Source organism: Papaver somniferum, chromosome 3 (assembly GCF_003573695.1).
Source record: "Papaver somniferum cultivar HN1 chromosome 3, ASM357369v1, whole genome shotgun sequence".
NCBI lineage: Eukaryota > Viridiplantae > Streptophyta > Magnoliopsida > Ranunculales > Papaveraceae > Papaver > Papaver somniferum.
In genome coordinates this window covers 148,280,594-148,305,203 of record NC_039360.1, presented here as the reverse complement: position 1 = coordinate 148,305,203, position 24,610 = coordinate 148,280,594, and the positions used below count along the sequence as shown (strand labels likewise).

The following is a 24,610-nucleotide window of genomic DNA, read 5'->3' as shown; positions in this document are numbered from 1 at the left end:
GTACTTTTGCTTATAGAAGGATGCCTTTTGGCTTGTGCAATGCTCCAGCTACCTTTCAAAGGTGTATGGTAAGTATCTTCTCAGAATATGTTGAAAACATAATCGAAGTGTTTATGGATGACTTTAGTGTCTTTGGTGATTCATTTGACCTTTGCTTGCACAACTTGTCATTAATCCTTGAACGATGTGTTGAAACAAATCTTGTGCTAAATTGGGAGAAGTGCCATTTCATGGTAACTCATGGCATAGTTTTAGGCCATATAATATCTTCTAAAGGCTTGGAAGTCGATAAATCTAAAATAGACCTTATTCGTGCTTTAACCCCTCCCACTACGGTGAGGGAGATACGCTCTTTTCTTGGTCATGCAGGTTTTTATCGTAGATTTATCAAGGATTTTTCCAAGATAGCATCACCACTTTGCAACTTATTGCAAAAAGATGTGGTTTTTAACTTTGATGAAAAGTGTATGGCGGCATTCAATCGTTTGAAAGAACTTTTGATTTCAGCCCCTATCATTAAACCACCGGATTGGAGCAAGCCTTTTGAGCTCATGTGTGATGCAAGTGACTATGCGGTTGGTGGTGCTTGGGCAACGTGTGGGGAAGATACCTCATGCTATTTATTATGCTTCTAGAACGTTAAATGAGGCCCAACAAAACTACACAACCACTGAAAAAGAGTTTAGCATTGTTTTTGCTTTGGAAAAGTTTCGCTCTTATCTAATTGGTACAAAAGTTGTTGTCTTTTCTGATCATGCAGCGCTTAGGTACTTGCTAATGAAGAAAGAGCGAAACCGAGGCTCATACGATGGATTTCTCTTGCAAGAGTTTGATATTGAAATCAAGACAAGAAAGGAATTGAGAACACCGTTGCGGATCATTTGAGCCGTCTTGCTGGTGGACGGGAAGTATCCCATTGCGTGAAAGTTTTCCCGGATGAGCAACTATTCTCAATTGCCTTTGGAGAACCATGGTATGCGATATTGTCAACTACTTGGTGTCTAAACAAATCCCAAAGAACTTGTCTCGTGCTGAGAGGGACAAACTTAAGAGGTTAGGGAACCAATACATATGGGATGATCCATACTTATGGAAACAAGGTAGTGACCAAGTATTACGAAGGTGCGTTCCCGAATGATTTAATTCTATCTTGTCTTTTTGTCACTCCTATGCTTGCGGAGGACATTTTGGGAGTAAGAGAACCGCTTACAAGGTACTTGAAAGCGGTTTCTATTGGCCAACCTTGTTTAAAGATGCATATATTTTGTACAACTTGTGATAGGTGCCAAAAACAGGCAATCTAGGTGCCCGAAATCAAATGCCACAAACTTTTATTCAATTTATTGAAGTTTTCGATGTATGGGGTATTGATTTTATGGGTCCTTTTGTCAACTCTCATGGGAATTTTTATATCTTACTTGTTGTGATTATGTTCCAAATGGGTGGAAGCTAAGGCCACCCCGACTAATGATTCTAAAGTGGTTTCAGATTTTGTGCAAGCTAATATCTTTGCAAGGTTTGGAATTCCAAGAGCCATAATTAGCGATGGGGGTTCTCACTTCAAAACAGGATCTTACAAAGCTTGTTGAAGAAGTACAATGTGTCGCACAAGATTGCAACACCTTATCATCCCCAAACAAATGGACAAGCCGAGGTTCTAACCGGGAGGTGAAATCCATTCTAGAGAAGACGGTGAACCCAACAAGGAAAGATTGGAGCATGCGACTTAATGATGCTTTGTGGGCTTATAGAACCGCATACAAGACACCTATCGGGATGTCTCCCTTTAGGCTTGTGTATGGTAAACCTTGTCATTTACCCGTTGAAATTGAGCATAAGGCGTTTTGGGCTATTAAGCAATGCAATATGGAGATGGATGGGGCTGGAAAGCAAAGGAAGTTACAACTCCAAGAGCTAGAGGAGCTCGCAATGATGCATTTGAAAGCTCGCGCATTTATAAGGAAAAGACGAAAGCATTTCATGATAACATGATTTCTAGGAAACAATTTTGCATTGGGCAGAAAGTGCTTTTGTTTAATTCTCGCTTGCATTTATTTCCGGGTAAATTAAGGTCACGTTGGATTGGACCTTTTATTGTTACTAATGTGTTTTCTCATGGTGCAGTGGAAATTCGTAGCATAGCTACAGGCAAGGAACTTAAAGTTAATGGGCACCGGTTGAAACCATATTATGAGAATTTCACTTCCGAAGTGGTGGAAGGAGCTAACTTTGTGGATGCACTCCCTCTGGAGGAGGCATAGAAAGCAAGGAGATAGTCGGGCTGACGACTTTAAACCAAGCGCTAAATGGGAGGCAACCCATAGGATGAGTATTTCTTGTCTTGTATTTATTTCTTGTTTTTTTTAGTTTTTGTCTTGTTTTGTTTTTATTTTTATTTTTTTCTGATTTCTTGTCATTATCATATGGATTTCCCACCTTGACTTTCTTTGGACGATTCAATTTACATTGAGGACAATGTAAAGTTTAAGTGTGGGGGAGTGGTTGCATTTGCATTGTAAATTTTCATGAAATTTTTCAACTTTTTGTAAAATAGTGAATAAGAAAACTCCAACTTGTGGTTAGTTTAGAGTCACATAGTATACATGTCGCTAAGATTACATCGAGATTCTCATAAGAGTGACTGAACTTAGAGATGACAGAGAACATGATCGGGTTTCTTACTTGTATGAGAGTTAAAGTTGGATTTAACCATCCCAGTGGCAAATGAGGTGCAGACTGAATTCGGTATTAGATTTGTGATCCCTATAGTGGAGACTACCCATGTTACATCATGAGAGGCACCGACCTTCATTTTTGTACCTGTCTAAATTTGTGCTTTTAGAGTGTGTGTCACCGTACGTAAACTCCGGGTAGAATGGTGAGCTACCCAACCTCCCACCAATAGAAGCACTATTTTGATCTCTTGAGTGCTATTTTATCAATCATGAATGGTGACATCGAATTGCTAACTTACATGTCACTTGTAATCTTATTCGCAGTTGGAACCATCCACTTTATCTCTCTACACCAACAGGTCCATAGAAACACCATCATCATCAACAAGATTAGCATCACAAATTCGAAGGAAAGTTGAAGAGGTTTAAGGTTTACAAGCAACAGCACAAAAATGATCAGATTTAAGTATAGCAACAAGACAAGGAGCAGATTTTTTTTTTTTACAAGTTGAAGACTATTGTACGAGAGTGAATATTATCAAGATGAGAGTCAAGAAGTTTATGATATCGAGACATACGAGTTGTGGAGAATCGAGCAGTAAAGTACTTACACCATGGCCTTTGTACTTACATTTTTATTTTTATCTTTATTTTGTATTTGTATCATTTTCTCTTGTTAAAAAAAAAAAGAGAAATTTTTTATTAGGTTCATCATTAGTTTTCATATTTTGTATTTATTTTATTATTATCAAAAAAAGAATAAAAAAAAATCATTGCATCATATTTTTGTTTGTTTAGTTCGTTTTTGGTTTTGTATTTATTCAATAAAGCCAATGGAAGAAGAAATATCCGTAATGAAGTTTCAAGCAACAAGGAATTAGAGGAAAGAATCACATTGTCAAGATTCTACGAAGTTCAAGATTTCATCATCAAGAGTTGAAGACCGAAGACGAAGATGAAGACACCGATTGAAGACCGAAGACGTTTCTATGGATGCTGTGAGAGTGGTGCTAGCTGCACGTCGAACGGATAAAAAGGTAAGTAAGCATATTCCCACCTTCGTTAAGTGGTTGATTTCCTTTCTTAGAGATCGTCAGAAAAAGGGTTTTCAAAATAAATAAAAGATGTGGGTTTTCAAAACAATTCGGAGGGTTTTTGCCTTCCTACTATTCAACGTGTCGCAGGATTCTTTTTTCATTCCTACCTCGACACATGTGTGACCCATAAAGAGCTATTTATTATTGAGAGCAACTTCATAAAACCATTTCTTGTGAGTCAGAGTCAAGACTTCCGATCATTCCGAACCCGAATTTCGTTCGAGAAGGGATGGTTATTTCTCTCTCAACCTTTAAGGATGAGATTGTGTTCATTTATGTGTCTAACTTCTTATGACTAGTGTGCAAAATTTCTATGTCTTCTTAGCGCGTTGGATACTATCATTACAGAGAACTAGTAAGCTGGAAAAGTAGGTTTTGTGGGTATATCTCTAGTAAACCCTCATGAGATGGAGTTGTATGTATCATTTAGAATTGTTTTGTTTGATTTGCTCGAGGACTAGCAAAGTCTAAGTGTGGGAGAATTTGATAGGTGTCTAAAACACCTAATTTTATATATAGTATTTATTTCTGCTATATTTTCTTGTGAATTATGTATCTTATGTTGCTTTTGAGTTTTATAGTGTTTCAGAGTCATTGGAGAAAAAGGGTGTAACTCGTTTAAATCCTGGATTTCATCTCATCAACTTGGGGAAAGCGAAAAGATGGCCAGTGGCGAAAGAATGTGGGGCGTTCCGACGTGGCATGAGAAAGTTATGAGCAAAATATTGAATAAGTTGTCAGTTCCTAGAACTGACAGTACATGGGGTGCAATTTCAGTGGCCCTATCCAGTGGCACATGGGGTGGTATATCACTTTCACTTCCTCACTAAAACCTAAAATCGAGAGAAACCTTTTCTCTCATCATTGTTCCTCTCTTTCCCACACTGCCTTAAACCGAGCGGCCATGGAATTCAAGATCAAGAGATCGAGAGAGATTGAGGTTGAATCTAGTTCAGACAATGGGGTTTGTTCTGCGGATGGAGAGAAGATGAACGAAATGGATGTGATTGAAGAATTGGGTGTTGCTGGTGGCCATGAATTGCTGAATGAATGATGCTGGAAGCTCATGAAGCTGCTGCTGAAATAGATCGAGAAAATGCTATAAATCAGAGATTGAGGTCACTGTGCTGTGGTTGCAGAGATGCAGAAGTTGAGAAGGTGTTGATAATCTGTGGTCATATTGCTGCCATCGATCGGAAGTTGGGGTATTGAGATGGGTAACTCCAGTTTGGTTTGTATTGATTAGAGAGGAAGAGAAGCTCACTGTGGTGTTGAGAAATGTATGATTTAGATTCTGATTTGGTAAGATTGCAGTTAGGCACGAAATAATTCTCAGATGCTTGAATTCTTGCATGGGGTTTTGATGGATCTGAATTTGAGATGAAGAACTGGATTGATTCTGCTAGGGTTTCTTGAGAATTACAGGTTAAGGGTGCAATGATGTTTAAGCTACAGATGGGAACTACAAAGCTAGCTGAGGGTTTTGCCTGATGTGAAATTGAACTGTGATTGAGATGGCATAGCGGAGCGCAAGGATTGCCAGTTTGAATGGCAGTTGAGTTGCAAAAGCTGGTTGCAATGAACTGTTGGTGGTATTGGTTGCAGTTGGTAGCTGAGTAGAAACAGATGGGAGTTTGAAGTTGCAAGTTGAAATGGGTTTGTTGTGAGCTGATACAGATCAAGAGTATGTGAATGAATGATTGTGTTTGCCTGAGATGAATGAAATTGATATGTAGCTGTTGCAGACAACAAGCTGCAGTTATGTGTTGAATGATGTTGCTAGAGGTGCTGTGATACTTTTTGAGCATTGTGTCGACTGAATTGGTGAAGCGAACTGAAGTTGGAGTCGCAAGGAAGGTGTTGATTTCCAAGGATTGTGTTATGAGCATTTATATGCTGGTAATGAATGAACTGAATTTATAGAAGAATGATTAGGAGAATATGCAGGGGTTCTGGTAGTACTGATGAGAGGCAAATGGTTGGTGCTTATGGGTCTATGATGAGCTGAACCGGTGGTCTAGCTTGTGGTGGGTCTGTTGTGCTACTGGTGGGTGCAGAGTATGATAAAGGATGAGCTGAAATGAAGCATTAGTTGTATGCTTAGGAACGTTACAGGGAATGGTTGTGTGCAGGTATACATGAGCCAAGAAAGGGAGCTACAGTTGCAGTGCCTCTGGTGATCAGTGAGAGATGGTGGAACTGTGAAAAGGAGCTGATAGGGTTAGCAACTGAATATGAAGTGCATCATGGCAGTTGAGCTGAAGTGCGCAACTGGAAGTTGTGAGATTGCTCATGGTGGTGGTCTGAGTTAATGTCACAGGCGCATTGCAGCTAGATTGGGGGAATGGGCCTGAATTTGAGTTGGGTTGATTGCAAGGGCTTGAAGCTAGAGTGAATGCCTGACTGTGAATGGTTAAGTAAGAAGCTATGTGTTGCAGTGGTGTGGGGAATGTTGAGCTGCAACGGAAGATGGTGATGCTCAGATTTCATGAATTGCAGTGACAGTTGAAGTGCAGTCAAGAGCTGTAGATGGCAGGTGGAATCTGGTAGTGATGCTATTTAGATGGATGCCTAGGTTCATATGGTGTTTGTGCTGTGTGTGGTGATTGTGGAATTGAGGCAGTGAATGAGGTATTGTTGGCATTGCAAGGAAAGAATATGGAATTTCGATAGTGATCTGAGATGCATGTTAGGTTGCAGGCATTGTTGCTGGGCTTGAAGCGAGCAATAATGCTGGTGTTGCTAACAAAGGAAATTAGAGTAGAACGGGTTTGTGTAGCTTCTATTGAAGCAATAGAGAGAAGAAATGTGGTCATGGCTGGCAGTGAAGCACAATGATGGTGCATCACAAGGTTCTGGCCAAGGAGCTGTGATGCACAATCATTGTGCAACACAATTTTGGCCTGTGCAAGACAGCTTAGGCTTTGGCCAAGACTAGTCAGATGCTGACTAGAACTGACTCACTCTGACTCGGTCTGACTTTGACCGAGTTGACCAAGTTGACCGGCTACCGGGTGGACTTTGCCGGTTACTTGAGATGTTTTTCGGTCGGTTTCCGGCCAATTTTCCGGCGACAATTTTTGGACATATTTTCTACATGCGGTCTCCACACACATGGGCTTGGTGGACTTCTTGGTGATGGGCTTTTGAAGACTTGACCTAGTTTTGGAAGGGAGAAAAGCTACAAAAAGAAAAGTTTTCTACTTTCTTAAAAATGGGAGAGGATTGAGGATTTGGCAACATGGAATCCTTCTGAAGAAATGTTTTTCATCACAATCCACAACTTAACTCCAGCTCAAGTATATAGTGACAACCTGAGAAGATACTTGGTTTATATGGGAAAAATCACTTCATTCTTCTACCCAGTAAAAAAAGCCAATGGGAGTTATTCCATTACAGTTAGAGCAAGTATTAGGTGTAAGCAAACTCTAAGATTCAGTGTTAGGGTAGAAAATGAGATGGGACTTGCCAATGATAACAATTTCTGTGGCTTTTGTAACATCATTGGTCATAAGATTCAAGACTGTGAACAATCTGCTTTTGCCCAACAACAAGCTGAGGAGCAACAAGCTGCAGCTGATGCCACAATAGTTGTCATGCAACAGATTGATGCACAGCAACAAGAACCTGTCATGAACCAGCAAATGGTGCAACAAGATATGCAGCAAGACATACAGTTTTCAGAAGACAGCCTAGCCATTCAGATTCAATGCAAGCAGCATCTGAGGTAACATGTACTGAATACCTTAAATAAATTTAAGATGAGACGACTAGCCAAGATAGTGGTAAACTACATGTTCACTGTCATGAAAAACCAGCAATTTCTAATACATTAAATGCTTTTGCACCTCCTTTTTACAATAATATGGGTGTGAAATCTGACATTTACATGTGGAAAGTAATTCAGAAGAGAAACAGACGTGGTCAGATGTTTAATGAGACTGGTTTTTGGAGTGAAGCTAGTTCTTCTCATTAGTTACCAGCAAATGGCACTACTTACTTCATAAATTAAAGTCTCATGCAATCTTACTTCCACTGGAATTTGCCACTGCCAGCTGCGAAGAAGCCTAAAATCACTGAAATCAATGATTTTGACCTGACCAACCAGATGACTGAAGAACAGAGGCCTGAAGATGCAAAGGACATTTATGTCAGTGAGGAACATGTCAATATTAATACTTATTCTCATCATTGGTTTGTAGGAGAAGCATCTTGTGCAAGCAATACTAATAAATACCTAAAATCAAAGGGTAAACAGGTTGCAAGCAATGACAATTAGTCATTTTGGCCCTAAGTAAATCTGCAGAAAACTTATGTGATCTTGTGTATAGGCAATCATCAGAGCCTATGGCTCCTTTTTTTTTACTTGTTTTTCTACTAATCCTGCCTGCATTTTTCTTTTCTAGATTTCTGCTTATTTGTACTAGCCTTTATTTCCTTTCCCTTGTCTGTATAGTAGTTAAGTTGTTCCCTTTGCAATCATCTTTTAGTTTCAGCATATCTTGCTTTTTTTGTATTCTAATTTTAGTGTTATCTCCTTTGTAATTCTGTTGTCTCTAGCCTTAATTTCCTATCCCAGATTTGTTAATACCTCCTTGTTCAATTTTTGTTGCTGAGTTTTGGTACTCCAGGATTTTAGATTGTTTACTTAAGTTTATCCCTGCCTTGTAGTTAATCTAAATCCCGTGTAAACTTTTTTATTCCAGACCACCTTGCTCTTTCCTGTTCATAAATTTAGTGCTGTCTTTTTTGTACTCCTGCTGCATTCCTTCTTAACTTCTCATCCCTGTAGTGGTTTTTCCTTCCCTGCTCCTTACTGTGGCCAAGATTTTTCCTTTAAGGATTATAGTTTGTTCTCATTTAGATTCATGAATTTTCTTCAGCAGATAGTTGTTTTACTGCTGGACTTTAGTCCCCTCTTTCAATCTGAACTAAGCAGTGTAGTTTTTTGATGAAGTTGTTATCCTGGAACGTCCAGGGTATTGGAACTCTTATCACTAAGGACCACTTTCACTACCTTTGCCAGTTCTACAATCCTGATATTGTATTTTTAGCCGAGGCAAAAGCCCCATTGTCTTGGATGGATTTTTTTTTTTAAATTCCAAGTTTCATGACTGGTTTATTGTTCCTTCCGTGGGAATAACGAAAGGGTTAGCAATTGCCTGGCACAATAATATTGATATGTGGCTAATATCTTAAAGATTCAATGTGTGTCATTTTGAAACGAAATTAGGCGATGTTGAGACTCTAATCACATGTGTCTACGAAGCAATTGATACTGATGACAAAGTCGAACAATGAAATTATATTTCAGGCTTAGCACAACAAGTGAACAAACCTTGGGTACTGATCGGCGATTTTAATGTCATTCTAGATCCAGACGAAAAGCAAGGGGAGAATAAGGCTAGCTCGAGCAGCAAAACCATCATTATCCAGACAGTTGACTCCCTGGGATTACAAGATACGGGATACAAGGGCGCTCCATTCACTTAGTCAAACAACATAAAAGGAGAATCACGAAAGAATTGACAGAGCTTTGATCTCTTTTCTTTGGGCCTAAAATTTCCCGGACACCAAGGTAACTCACTTACCAAGAGTTGGGTCAGATCATACACCTATTTTATTGGACACTAACCCTGAAAAAATTAAACTACAAAAACCGTTTAGGTATATTAGATCTTGGATCTTCCACCCCATGTTACCTAAGGTAGTCAAAGCAACCTGGGATTTACACTTCAATAATTCGACAAATAGAAATATCTCTTTGAAACTTCAACTTTTATCCTCAGATCTTGCTCACTGGAACTCCGACATCTTTGGAACATTCATAAAAACATTAAGAGCTTAAATAACAAAATCGAGAGCATACATCGATCGGGGAATATCTCAAGAGACATAGAGAAGCTAAAAAACCTTCAAGCGAAATTAGGAAAACGGTACGGAATCAAAAATGATTTCTACCATCAACTGTCTAGAGATAAATTTTTCAAAGAATATGACCAGATCACATAATACTTTCATGCTACTGCTTTCAATAGAAAAAGATTAAATTCCGTTAATGTTCTTAGAGAACCTTCTGGCCTTTGGCTATCTGATATGGACCAAATCATTGGCTATCTGATATGAACCAAATCAATTCTCTCTTGGTGAATCATTTCACCCAAATAGGTACTTCCCAAATCAAAAAATGTAACTTTGATCTATCCAGCATCATTAAACCTTGTATATCTGAAGCGAAAAACCTATCACTTCTAGAAATTCCAACCAAAAATGAAATCTACCTCACTTTATCCAATATGAATCAATGGGGTGCCCCAGGACCAGATGGATTTCAACAAGGTTTTTCAAAGCTAATTGGGAAATTTTTTGGGTCGGATATTATTAACACAATCCAAGATTTCTTTAAATCCGGTATTCTTGATACTGATCTCAATCATTCCTTCATTACCCTTATTCCGAAAATTTCAACTCCACAAACTCCGAGTGATTTCATACCAATAAGATTAAGTAATACCACCTACAAACTAATTTCAAAAATTCTTGCGAACAGATTAAAGCCCATCCTCAACAAATTAATTTCCCCCAACCAATCACCCTTTCTCCCTGGAAGACAAATCACTGATAATATTATAATTACCCATGAGCTTATCCATACAATGAAAACTTCTAAAGCGAGAAAAGGATACTTGTCTCTTAAATTAGACCTCTCTAAAGCCTTTGATAGAGTGGAGTGGCCTTTTTATTGAAAAAGCCCTCATCAGTTTTGGATTTAATGAAAATTGGGTTAAACTCATATTACAATGTATCTCAATGGTAGGCTCTTAAAGATGTAGAAAATAAGAGTAAAAGAAAGCCTACTTGTTAAACCGCAAGTGCACGGTGTCGGTTGTAGTTTGTGCAAGAACGGGTCGAATCCACAGGGACTTGTGTGTGTAGTTGAAGTTTCCTAAGCTAAGCAGTGACAGTAAGTGACAGTGGCAGTGACAGTGGCAGTGACAGTTACAATGGCAATGAGCCAAAGGCAGTGAAGTATAGAATGAAGGTACTAGGGTCTTTGAATCTACTTCTTGATCCTAAACTAAGGCAGATCCTAATCAATCATGTTCTTGTTTCATCTCAGGGAAGATTGTGGATGATTTACTTAACTAATTTTACTAACTTACCCCTAGCATCAACTGTCTTCTCACAGTACAGCTGATCACAGGCTTGTTTGCTCAACCAGTCATCTAGCAATCCGCATTAGTGGAAGGTTAATCCCCTAAGTTCTCTAGTTCACCCCTAGCATTGAGTGTCTTCTTACAGCACACTCAATCACAGGTGCATTTGATCACTAAGTTTACTAACTTCCCTACTTCAATTAAGCATAGCCCTTCAAATGGACTGAATCCTTAGCTACTCTCACTCTTACACCCCTAGAATCAGCTGTCTTCTTACAGCACAACTGATCACAGATGCATTCACTCAACTAGCTAATTATCAATCCTACTTAGTTTCAGCACTACAAGAACAGTGACAGGATTACTAACTATCTTAACATACAATCAAGAGTTTCATCTAAACCCTAGCACATGAAATTAGAACATGATAAACATAATTAACATTTGAAATTGAAATTATATTGACTTCAAAACATGAACTGAAAACAACTTGGAAGCACTGGCTATTCCAGGCCCCTTGGGTGAAGCTCTGGCTAGCCCAGGCATACCCTCAACAACACCCTCACAGCTCCTATTTATACAATTCGAATTAGGGTTACACTTTCCCCCAAATTCCCAAAACAGTGAATTAGGGTTTTTGAAATTAAAGAAATTGACATGACAATTCTCACCCATACTCCTGCTGCTCTTCTTCCTGCTCCTCTTCATGTCTTCCATGCTGCTACGCTCCAGCTCGAGCTTCCTCTGCCTATCAACCTAGTTCATCGATTTCAAAACCCTAACAGAGAGAGGGAGTGTGAAATCAGTGAAATAGGTAGCATAGGATGATGGGGGAAGGATGGGTTTTGGTTGTATTTGATGTAGGGTGGTTGTAGTGGCTGGTAGGGATGATGGCGATGGCAGAAGGTGATGGTGATGGCAGAGTTGTTCTCTGCAGAGGGTGAGGGAGAAAGAGAAAAAGAAGTCGATGGAAAATGGAGTAGGGAGTGTTTGGTTCGACTGGGGTATAGGTGTGTTAGGTGCTATGGTGTTAGTCGGATCATCCACTTTGATGATTTGCGAAGATCAGCCAGCGTAGGATGATGAGATGATGAAATGAATCGGACGGCAAGATGAGAACAAGCTTTGACCGACCGTTGGATGATGATACATTAAAAATGACGGTTGAGATTAGAATTAGGTGTTGTGGGTTAGACAGGAACTTCAGATTTTGATGCACTATGATGAAGCGACCGTACGATGCTTGAGATGATCCAATCCGACGGCTGAATATGAAGGCGGGTATGGATATTGGAAATGGGTTTGGGTGAGGGTTTTGGGCCTTGGGTATGCCAAGCCCATATCTTCTTTAAGAACAATTCTTCCTCTTCAAGCCCATTTCTAGCCTTTTGGTCTTGCGCACAACATTCTTCGCGGCTTCCTTGTGTGATTCCTCTTGGCTTCCACCACTTTTCTGCTCTTTTTGCTCCGCTATTCATCCAAACTTTATTTATTACCTAAAAATGCAAAATTAGTTAATAAAAATATTTATTCTTGAAAACAAAGAAAATACAGAATATGGGATAAAATGTAGAATTAATGCACAAAAGATGAGTTAAATGCCAAAAAAAGATATAGAAATATGCACTTTTTAGGACTCATGAAATACCCCCAAACCTGAATTTTACTTGTCCTCAAGTAAAACAAAACTAAGGAAATCCTACCTATACCACTGTCGCTGGTCTCTCGAATGCATTTAGCGTATGCACTAAGCCTTTTAAACCACTAAGTGTCCCTAGTGGACGAGTGAAGTCTCGTGAAGGTTTGCTTAGAACGTACCTACAAAGTTCTAGGTCAAAATATAAGATCAGATTCCATCAAATGTGACATGTGCAAGTCAGTTTAAGCTCACAGCAAAATGGAGATGTCAATCTAGCTATCAAAGGCACAATCCTAGCACTGATAACAAATAAAGACATGTGATAAGAGTGTAAAGTGTATCTACACATGTTTAGAATGACCTGAAGTTATGACTACTAACCACCAAGAGATAGTTTTTTGGCTAAGAAACCGAATTCTAAGCCAAGCTAGCTGTCCGGCTTTACGAGAATTGTGAATGTTCACCCAATGAGTTGGTGATATTTCAGTTTACCCGCGTTATACATCGATGGCTGCACCCTCCTTGCTTATTACAAGACTATTTACAAAAAAGATGACTCTTACATGACTCTATTTACATTGATTACTCTCTTTTATTTTTGGAACAAGAGAGAATATTGTCTTTAACATGACAAAACATGGAAAAATAAATACTTTTTTTTTTTTTTTTTGATTTTTTGATTTTTTTTTTTTTTTTGATTGAAATGCAAACACTTTTGATACATAACAAAAAGAAACAAAAAATTACATGACACTTAGCAAGAGGTGGCCCTTATCGATGCATCCGGTCAAATTTATGGTTGCTTTTCTTAACGTACCTCCACTTCTATCCCAGCCAACCAAAGAACAAGCTAGTCAAGTCTCATTCAGTATTCTAAAGTGATTGGCAATCTAACTTCCTATCAAACACCTTGAAGATCGAGGCTATACATGTATTGGTAGATCGTGCGCGTGCAAGTTTCTTATCACTATGTGAATTGTGCTAGAATCAGGGTGCCTAAATATCTAGACTAAGACTCCTAATAATTACATATTTGCACAAGAGTCAACATTTCAAGGTAAATGAGCTCCATTTTTATGTTTTTATCATTTTTTAATTTTTTTTTTTTTTTTTTTTCAAAAAGGAAGAGTTCTTTTTCAATTATAGCATGTTATCAAAGTATCTACTTTTCACCCCCAAACCTAAACTAAACATTGTCCTCAATGTTTCAAAAGATAAACATGATTATAACACATACCATGAGAACGATGCTAAGTGTAGAAAAAGGAAAGAGATTACCGATTTGGCGAAAGCAAGTTTTGAACTCCATTATTCAAGGCAAAAATCCAACATATGTCAGCCGAGATCATATTGGATTAGCAAAATATATACAAAATGAACAAAAGGTTTTAAAATTTTATCTACTGGATTATATACAAAAAATTCACCATACACTAACAATCTAAAGAGTTGAGGATCAACCCAAAAGACGAAGTGTAGAAACATAGAAAGTTTCAAAACACTAAAATTGGACTTAAATGGGAGTGAGAGTGAAAAACCGAATGAATCACCCCTAAACCTAAATTGTTCAACAGATTTACTTTTAAGCACAAAATCTTTTAATTTTAGGGGTTCAGGATTCAAAAGGTCTAACTCATAATGGACTGTTTTCGGGATGGGCAAAGAAATGCATTCCAACTGTGGCTCTTTAAAAGTGTTATATTTTGAAGCAAAATAGTCCAAGAGGACTTGGGAGGCACACAGTTCCAATCCTAGATTGGGAATTTTCAGAAAAGTTGGTTTAAAATTTTTGTTGCAAACCAAATCTAGGTTGGGTGGAATAATCTCGATTTGAGATTTAGGTAAGAAAGTGGGTACATCTAAATTATTTTCATGGGTACGATCAATAGTACCAACACATACTTTTCCTAAATCAGAAACAGGTAAAACATGCTCACATTCATCGAACAAAACATCAAGACCTAAATCAGTATCATGATTGTTCGAAGTACTCAAATCATCACCGGAAGAAATAACATTTTGTGACTTAGGCAAGGAATCAGACACATCAAATTCGTCCTCATGCATAATAAAATTAGTGTCTACAGAAGATTCAACTATTCCTATGTCATGTTCATCTTCACAGAAGAATTGTACAAGCCCCATATTAGAATCAAAATCATATGAATTACAATGAGTATCAGAAGAAACAACATTCATGAAGGTTGAGGCTGAGAAGCCATATGTTATTGAACCAAAAGGTTCCACAATATTTTCAGCAAAAACATGTTCTTCTAACATATCATTATCATCATAATCATCATCATGGTAACATGCATATTGATCCTCATTAAAAGTGGTGGTGTCCTTAGTCGATTCATGTTCCTCTAAATCAGGTTCATATTCAATATCATTTAGATGAATGGGACTGGACACTTCATTAGGGACAACATGCATTTCCTCATGAATTTCCTCCTTTTGTAGTTGAAGCAAAATCTGATCTAACTTCGCCTGAATGCGTGATATAGTTCTATCAGAATTTTGCTCACCGAGTCTGAGAGCTTCTACGGTGGAGTCTAAATTCATGGGAGTACAAAATTCTTCATGTTCAAATTGTGGTGAATGGTACATGTGTGCATGGTCATTAGGGTTTACAAAATATTGATCGCAACCTTCGAAAGGTTGATTATGGTCCCAATGACTACCAGCCTCACAATTTGTGGGCATTTCATAATTTGGATTTTCATGGTATCCCCTAGATTTCCTAAATTCATGCAAAACATAGCAATATTCATCAGGGTGGTCTAAACCACCAAAAAGGTACAAACATGCATATTAGGTTGGCTAGGTTGATACATGGGTGAATAGTTATACGGGTTTGCATATTGAGGCTCATGACCTTGAAAAGGTCCATAATTATAATCCCTATAACTATTGACATCATGGTCTGTGGGAGGCTCATAAGGTGAATCTTGCCCGTAAGCATCTCTAATAGATTTATTCCCAGAGGCAGACCAAAATCCAGACATGTCTTTGTTTTATGAAATAATCACACAAATCACAAAAAAGTAAGGCCCATAATTTTTTTTTTTTTTTGTGTTGGGTTTTGAAGCCCAAATTTTAGTTTAAAAGAAACTACAAGCCTAACAAACAACTAAATTACAAGCCCAAATAAAGAAAAAATAAAAATAAAACTAATTATTACAAACCCACAAAAAAAAAGAAAATAAAAATAAAACTAAAATTATTACAATCCCAAATAAAAAAAATAATAAGAAAAAAATAAAAAAAAATTTTACATCCCAAAAAATAATTAAAATTACAACCCAAAAAAAAGAAATACAACCCACAAAAAATTACAACCCAAAAATTTGGGGTTTGGGTTTTAGGCTTACTTGCTTAGCACAACCCAGCTGTTCAGTTTGGTTGCAAAAGCCCAGTTGGCTTTGGATCATCCTTCTTCAACTCCTTAACAGAGGCCCAGTTGGGTCACAACTTCTACTCCAACAGCACCAGGCTCAGCAACAGCTCCACAGTTCAGCAACTCCACAACACAGGAGCACAGCAGGCAGCAGTTTCACAGGTGAGTTTTTGGACTTCACAGCACAATCAGTCAGCACCAGAGTCACAGCAACTCCACAAACTTGTACAGGACAATGATGCAGGTGATGCAGCAAAACAAAATGCAGAGATGCTAATGCAGTCAAGAATGCAGTACAGTATGCAAAGAACAATATGCAGAGAACAGGCAGTTAACTTCCAGAAGCACCAGCAAGTTAACAGCAGTGGTGCCCACAGCAGCTAGGGAAGACTCAGCTAGTAAAAGCAGCAAGTGAGAACTAGCTACAAGGCAGCGCACATCAAGTTAGGCTAGATGAACTAAGTGCAAGGTAAGTTATGAACTGAGATGTATGAACAGGAAACTGATAGTAGGTTTAAGATGCAGATATGGTATGAATCAGTCAAGATGCAGTTAAGAATGCAAGATGTAGGATGACAGATGCAAATGGCAGAAGGTTATGCAAGATGAACAGCAAGTATGCTATGATGAACAACAAAAGAAAAAAAACAGCAAGCTACACAGCTGTAACAGAAAACAGAAAAGCAAAATACACAAAGCTTCAACCACACAGCAGCCAAGTCCCCGGCAGCGGCGCCAAAAACTTGGTAGGCTCTTAAAGATGTAGAAAATAAGAGTAAAAGAAAGCCTACTTGTTAAACCGCAAGTGCACGGTGTCGGTTGTAGTTTGTGCAAGAACGGGTCGAATCCACAGGGACTTGTGTGTGTAGTTGAAGTTTCCTAAGCTAAGCAGTGACAGTGGCAGTGACAGTTACAATGGCAATGAGCCAAAGGCAGTGAAGTATAGAATGAAGGTACTAGGGTCTTTGAATCTACTTCTTGATCCTAAACTAAGGCAGATCCTAATCAATCATGTTCTTGTTTCATCTCAGGGAAGATTGTGGATGATTTACTTAACTAATTTTACTAACTTACCCCTAGCATCAACTGTCTTCTCACAGTACAGCTGATCACAGGCTTGTTTGCTCAACCAGTCATCTAGCAATCCGCATTAGTGGAAGGTTAATCCCCTAAGTTCTCTAGTTCACCCCTAGCATTGAGTGTCTTCTTACATCACACTCAATCACAGGTGCATTTGATCACTAAGTTTACTAACTTCCCTACTTCAATTAAGCATAGCCCTTCAAATGGACTGAATCCTTAGCTACTCTCACTCTTACACCCCTAGAATCAGCTGTCTTCTTACAGCACAGCTGATCACAGATGCATTCACTCAACTAGCTAATTATCAATCCTACTTAGTTTCAGCACTACAAGAACAGTGACAGGATTACTAACTATCTTAACATACAATCAAGAGTTTCATCTAAACCCTAGCACATGAAATTAGAACATGATAAACATAATTAACATTTGAAATTGAAATTATATTGACTTCAAAACATGAACTGAAAATAACTTGGAAGCACTGGCTATTCCAGGCCCCTTGGGTGAAGCTCTGGCTAGCCCAGGCATACCCTCAACAACACCCTCACAGCTCCTATTTATACAATTCGAATTAGGGTTACACTTTCCCCCAAATTCCCAAAACAGTGAATTAGGGTTTTTGAAATTAAAGAAATTGACATGACAATTCTCACCCATACTCCTGCTGCTCTTCTTCCTGCTCCTCTTCATGTCTTCCATGCTGCTACGCTCCAGCTCGAGCTTCCTATGCCTATCAACCTAGTTCATCGATTTCAAAACCCTAACAGAGAGAGGGAGTGTGAAATCAGTGAAATAGGTAGCATAGGATGATGGGGGAAGGATGGGTTTTGGTTGTATTTGATGTAGGGTGGTTGTAGTGGCTGGTAGGGATGATGGCGATGGCAGAAGGTGATGGTGATGGCAGAGTTGTTCTCTGCAGAGGGTGAGGGAGAAAGAGAAAAAGAAGTCGATGGAAAATGGAGTAGGGAGTGTTTGGTTCGACTGGGGTATAGGTGTGTTAGGTGCTATGGTGTTAGTCGGGATCATCCACTTTGATGATTTGCGAAGATCAGCCGTAGGATGATGAGATGATGAAATGAATCGGACGGCAAGATGAGAACAAGCTTTGACCGACCGTTGGATGATGAATACATTAAAAATGACGGTTGAGATTAGAATTAGGTGTTGTGGTGTTAGACAGGAACTTCAGATTTTGATGCACTATGATGAAGCGACCGTACGATGCTGAGATGATCCAATCCGACGGCTGAATATGAAGGCGGGTATGGATATTGGAAATGGGTTTGGGTGAGGGTTTTGGGCCTTGGGTATGCCAAGCCCATATCTTCTTTAAGAACAATTCTTCCTCTTCAAGCCCATTTCTAGCCTTTTGGTCTTGCGCACAACATTCTTCGCGGCTTCCTTGTGTGATTCCTCTTGGCTTCCACCACTTTTCTGCTCTTTTTGCTCCGCTATTCATCCAAACTTTATTTATTACCTAAAAATGCAAAATTAGTTAATAAAAATATTTATTCTTGAAAACAAAGAAAATACAGAATATGGGATAAAATGTAGAATTAATGCACAAAAGATGAGTTAAATGCCAACAAAAAGATATAGAAATATGCACTTTTTAGGACTCATCACTCAACAACTTCTTTCTCTATTCCCCTCAATGGATCCCCCAGGCTAAAATTTAAAACCTCAAGAGGATTAAGACCGGGAGACCCTCTATCTCCACACCTTTTTCTGATATACATGGAAATTCTATCTAGGCTTCTCGAAAATGCGGCTAAGGATAGGAAAATCTCGTGTCTTCAAATCAACAAAAATGCTCCGAATATTTCACATATTTTCTTTGCAGATGATTGTTTCTTATTCACAAAAGTTGATCTGGGGGAAGCAAAAAATCTTCTAGATGTCTTATCCCTATTTGGAAATATAACAGGTCAAATGATAAACCTTCAAAAATCCAGTGTCCATTTTAGCCCAAACATTCATCCCAAACATGGGAAAATAATAACCAGTATTCTTAAGGTCCCTCTGATGACAAAAATGACAAATATCTCGGTACTCCCCTCTTCTTTGACAAGAATCGAAAAGCAAATTTTGAACCACTCTTACAAAAATATTATTCCACTCTGTAAGGCTGGAAATCCAAGCTTTTATCTCAAGCAGGAAGGACAGTTCTAATAAAATCTATTGTACAAGCCTTCCCAACTTACCAAATGCAGGTGCTTGCTCTTTCGAAAGAAACCTTGGACCAATTGGATCGTATCCAAAGAAATTTATGGTGGAATAAAGAAGGGCAAAAAAGACAAGGAGGATTCATCATAGCTTGAAAGAGAATTTGCAAACCTATCTCTCAAGGTGGGTTAGGTATTAATACCCCTCACAAATTTAATATAGCTTTGCTCACAAAACTTTCCAGTAGATTAATAATAGAAAAATAACAATTATGAGTCCAACTTCTCAAAGCGAAATACTTTACAAATTCTCACCATCTGGAAACTTCTAAAACCTCAAACTTATCATGGATTTGAACGAGCATCCAAAGAGGTCTATATTTAATTAAAGGAAATTTCTCCTGGCAAGTCAAAAATGGAAACTCTGCAAAAATTTGGGAAGACCGATGGATTCCAAACTCGGAAATAATCTCTCAACCATCAAACCTTCAGGATCCGGCCCCAAAAATGGTTGAAGAACTTATAACTGAATAAAATAAATGGTATCAAGAAAAACTTGACAAATTCTTTGATCCATGGGATAAAGGTAAAATCCAAGTCATATCTCCAAGAAGACATGAACAAGACAGAATCAGATGGATACACCATCACTCAAGAAACTTCTCGGCCAAAAATATTTATAATTTTTCGGTAAAAAAAGTAAGATGATGATGATTCTTTGATAGATTTTCCATGGGAAAAAATATGGAAAATTCAGGCAATTCCAAGAATTAAACTTTTTGTTTGGAAATTAACTCAAAAAGCATTGCCAACTTCTTCGAGACTAGGGGCCCATAACCCAGATATTGATCCAAACTGTCAGATGTGGAATACCCAAGTTCAGGAAACAGATAATCATCTATTCAGATCTTGTCCGTTCGCTAGAGCTATTTGGTTTAGATTTTCGCTAGGAAATTTAACGTCTTCTAGCAATATTGGCTTGGTTATTTCGTGGGTTAAGGGTTGGCTCTTTAATCCAGATTTGAACCATCTTGTAGAAAAAATATCTACCATCCTTTGGTTCATCTGGAAACACAGATGTTCGGTTGTTTTTGAAAAAATAAATCCAGACCCAATTAAACTGATTGATCAGATCAACAGATTTCTGCATTCCATCCCTCAAAAATATTAGAGGGAGAATTAACAACCAATAGTTAGCCTCGATCAGCATCAAATGGACAGAGTTAAACATTGATTGGATAATTTTTGTTGATGCTTCTTTCAAGAAAGAAGACCTTTCAATGGGATATGCTTATATCGTATACTCAGTGGATCACGAGTCTTTCATGCACATTTCAGCGGGTTCGGAAACGGCTTCTTCGGGTCTTCACGCGTAATCAAAATCTTTACTAAAAGCGGTATCTGGTTAAAAGAAAATATATTGTCAAGCGTTTCATTAGTAACTGATTGTATATTACTGGCATACAATATTAACAAGGAAAGCACATATCTCTCTTGGACAACTGAAAGCACTTTGCAGGAAACCAAGACAAGTTTGAAAGATCTTCCTCAAGCTCAGGTAAAGATTATAAATCGAAAATATAACTCTGCAGTGGACCACATAGCTAAAGAAGCAAGAATAAAAAGCCTTCAACATATGTCTACGAAACTTCAACAAAAAATTCAGAAATCTAGCATTAGTTCTAATGTTTTTGATAGCAACGAAATTGTAAATATTTTTTTACTATATTTGCTAGTTAGTATAATTTTCTTTTCCATCAAAAAAAAAAATCATCATCAATCCAACATTTTTAATATTTTTGTATTACCCAAAATATCCTTTCAACATGTTTTCATATATAAGATTCTATTTTTAGTATTTTGGATCTGAGATTTTGTTTACTTAAAAGTTATGGAGAGGGAGAATTATGCTGGAGAAGATTTCTTCATCGGAGATTTTTAGTTGGAGAAGACTTCTCCATTGAAGATTTACCGGTTAGTATTTGAACTTTTAATTATTGTTTTATTTCTTCTTTGTTTTTTGCTTTCTTTTTGATTTTTGATCGATTTTTGGATGTTTGAATTTTTGATCGATCATTTTTTCTGATATTTTGTTTGATCTGTTCTATCTTTAATCTTTTTTTGTTTAGTTTGATGTAACGAAAACGCTTTTCTGTTTTCTATGTTGATGATTCATTACGATTTTTAGGTTTTTGATATGATTTTATGTTTTATGTTTTTGATTTTGATATAACTCTGATTGGAAGAACATATAATGAGATCTTTATATGCCAGTTGAAGTCTTTGTTATTTGTCGATATTTTGTTAGTTCACATTGTCTTGTCTCATGAATTTATGGCTTGTTTTGTGGATATGGACGTTAGATTTTCTGGATTTTGTAGATGTGTATATAGTTGTACAATATTGTCCTTCCTTATTGATATATGGCATGTTTTATGGGCATGGATGTTGGATAATCTAGGTTTTTATAGATACGTACATAGTTGTACACTATTGCCTGTCTCATGAATATATTGCCTGTTTTGCGGGTAAGAATGTTGGATTTTCAGGATTTTTGTGATGTGTAGAAAGTTGTACAACACTGACCTGTTTCATGAATATAAGCCGTGTTTTATGGGTATGGGTGTTGGATTTGTGGAAGTTTACCATGTTGTACACCATTGTCTTGTCTCATGAATATATTATTTGTTTTATGAGTATGGATATTGTATTTTCTAAATTTTTGCAGATGTGTACATAGTTGTACACCATTGTCATGTCGCATTGATATATGACATGTTTTATGGGTACGAATGTTAGATTTTCTAGGTTTTTGTAGATGTGTATATAATCGTACACATGTTGATTATTAATGGTTCAATACTGTATTATACCCTGATGCACTTTTGACATCAATATTTTTTGGTCTTATGTAAATTTAGGGGCTCACAAGCTCAAAATGGTAGAGACCTCAAGCCTATCACAAGGTTTCTGGAGGTTGATGGTTCAAATCCGTCCGAGTTTTCATGTTATGTTTAGTCAATATGGGTAGTGTTATTGGTGCTTAGGTAGACGATTCAAGTTGTTTGTGTGTACAAACTAGTGCACCTTGTCTTGGCTCATGAATATATGGCTTGTTTATGGCTATGGATTTTGGATTTTTTGGATTTTGTAGATGCGTACATAGTTGTACACCATTGTCATGTCTCATTGTTATATGGCATATTTATGAGTATGGATGATGGATACGCTAGGTTTTTGTAGATGTGTACATAGTTATACACCATTATCCTATCTCATGGATATATGCCATGTTTTATGGGTATGGATGTTGGATAACTTAGGTTTTTGTAGATGTGTACATAGTACACCATTGCCCGTCTGTTTTGTGGGTATGAATGTTGGATTTTTGAGATTTTTGTAGATGTATAAAAATTTGTACACCACTGTCCTGTCTCAATACATGTTGTGTTTTATGGGTATGGATGTTGGATTTGCTAGGTTTTTGTAAATGTGTACATAGTTGTACACCAGTGTAATTCTCATTATAAAAATTGACTGCATAAGATTATGAAAATTTTGTGCACGTGTATTTTTTTGTACACATGAAATAATGATGAAGCGAAAATTAAAACTTTTAAAAAAATATATAGTCATATGGGTATTTTTTCTATAGATCTCAGAAAGGGCTTTCCGGATATATAAAGTTTATGAATTTTGGACGAGCGGGTATGGAAGATAAATTGTTTATTAAAATTACTGACATCATCATAAGTCACTTTGGACTAAATTGTAAATCAGGCAGGTTATATTTGTACTTTCCATATTTTAAATAAATAAAGAACTAATTTGTACTTAGTTTGATGGATTCATGACTAATTAGTATATTTGGATGGAATTTTGGCTTAAACCGTATTTTTTTCCTCAGATTTTCCCCAATTCTTTGCTTGTGTGGTGTGTCCCCAGGTTACTGGTCCATGAATGTTTAGCCAGAACCGCAGCGGACCATAACAGATTTTTCATTTCCAGACAAAAGATCTAGAGCAATGTTTTTTCGTTATTGTATAAAACCCTGGAAGTGTGTAAAATATCTTCATAGAAGAAGAAGAGAAACTAAACCTTAATTTGCTGCAATCATGGCGAAGATTTTATCCCCAAAAGGAAGAAGATATACAAATGCTTTTAGCTACAGATGCAGATGCACATCTCGGTACCATAAATGTAAATTTCCATATGGAGAGATACGTTTTTAAGAGAAGAGACAATGGTATTTACATGATAAACCTTGGAAAAACATGGGAGAAGCTTATGATGGTTGCAAGGGTTATTGTTGCCATTGAAAACCAAAAAGACATTATTGTTCCGTCTGCTTGGCCATATGGTCAAAGGGTTGTTCTGAAGTTTGCTCACAACATTGGTGCTCAGTCGCTAGCAGGACGACAAACCTATGGTGCATTCACCAATCAGATGCTGAAATCCTTCACTGAGCCACGTCTTCTCATCCTTATGGACCCAAGAACTGACCAACCCATCAAGGAGGTTGCTCTTGGTAACATTCCCACAATTGGAATCTGTGACACTGACTCACCAATCCATATGTTGATGTTGGTATTCCTGCTAACAACAAGCGAAAGAATAACATTGGTTGTATTTTCTGGATGTTGGCAAGGATGGTTCTACAAATGCGTGACACCATTCTCTTACGGCACAAGTGGGATGTGATGGTGGATCCCTTTTACTATAGGGAGCCTGAGGAAACCAAGGACCAAGAAGTAGATGAGGGTGCGGGTCCATTGCCTGATTTTGGTGTTACTGAGTACGATGGTGGTGGTATGATCTCTAATGATCAATGGGACGATGATACCCAATGGGGAGGTGATGCAATTGCTGCTCCAGCCCTTGCTGCCGGTGCGGAACGGACTAATGCAGGTGTTCCTGCGGCATGAGTAAATGCATCTTGGGAGTCAGTGGCCCTACTAGTTGATGTCGCAGTTATCCTTCTAGCTGCAGGTTGGGAATGAGGGGTGCAATAATATCTTAAATTTTTGGTCGATCTATTCTCATGTACTCAGGGTGTTATATCGAACCGTGTTTTCTCTGTTAAGCTAATTTTGTTTTAATAGTTGAAAAGATATTTTAGTTTTTCTTAGCTCCATACCTTGAACCTTTCTTATTTTAATAGCAGATTCTGTTCGCTTGGGGGAAAAAATTTTCGAGCAACACAATGGGAGAAAAAAGTGGAGGAGGATTATGAAGGCATATAACAATTTTGGAAATTCCTATAATATCTTATAGTGTTTTTGTTGGTGGTGTATCATGTGCCACAATTATAGTATGTCTGCGCTGCCCTTATATGGCAAGGATTTCAGATGTATATATTTTAGGAAAAATATAAAAGTGAAAAACCCATTT

The 24,610-nt window shown here is 37.7% G+C and overlaps 1 pseudogene; it reads left to right on the top strand.

Annotated features, from left to right (window-relative positions):
- Positions 1 to 7,230: 7,230 nt before the first annotated feature.
- LOC113360086 lies at positions 7,231 to 24,215 on the top strand (annotated as a pseudogene).
- Positions 24,216 to 24,610: the final 395 nt, after the last annotated feature.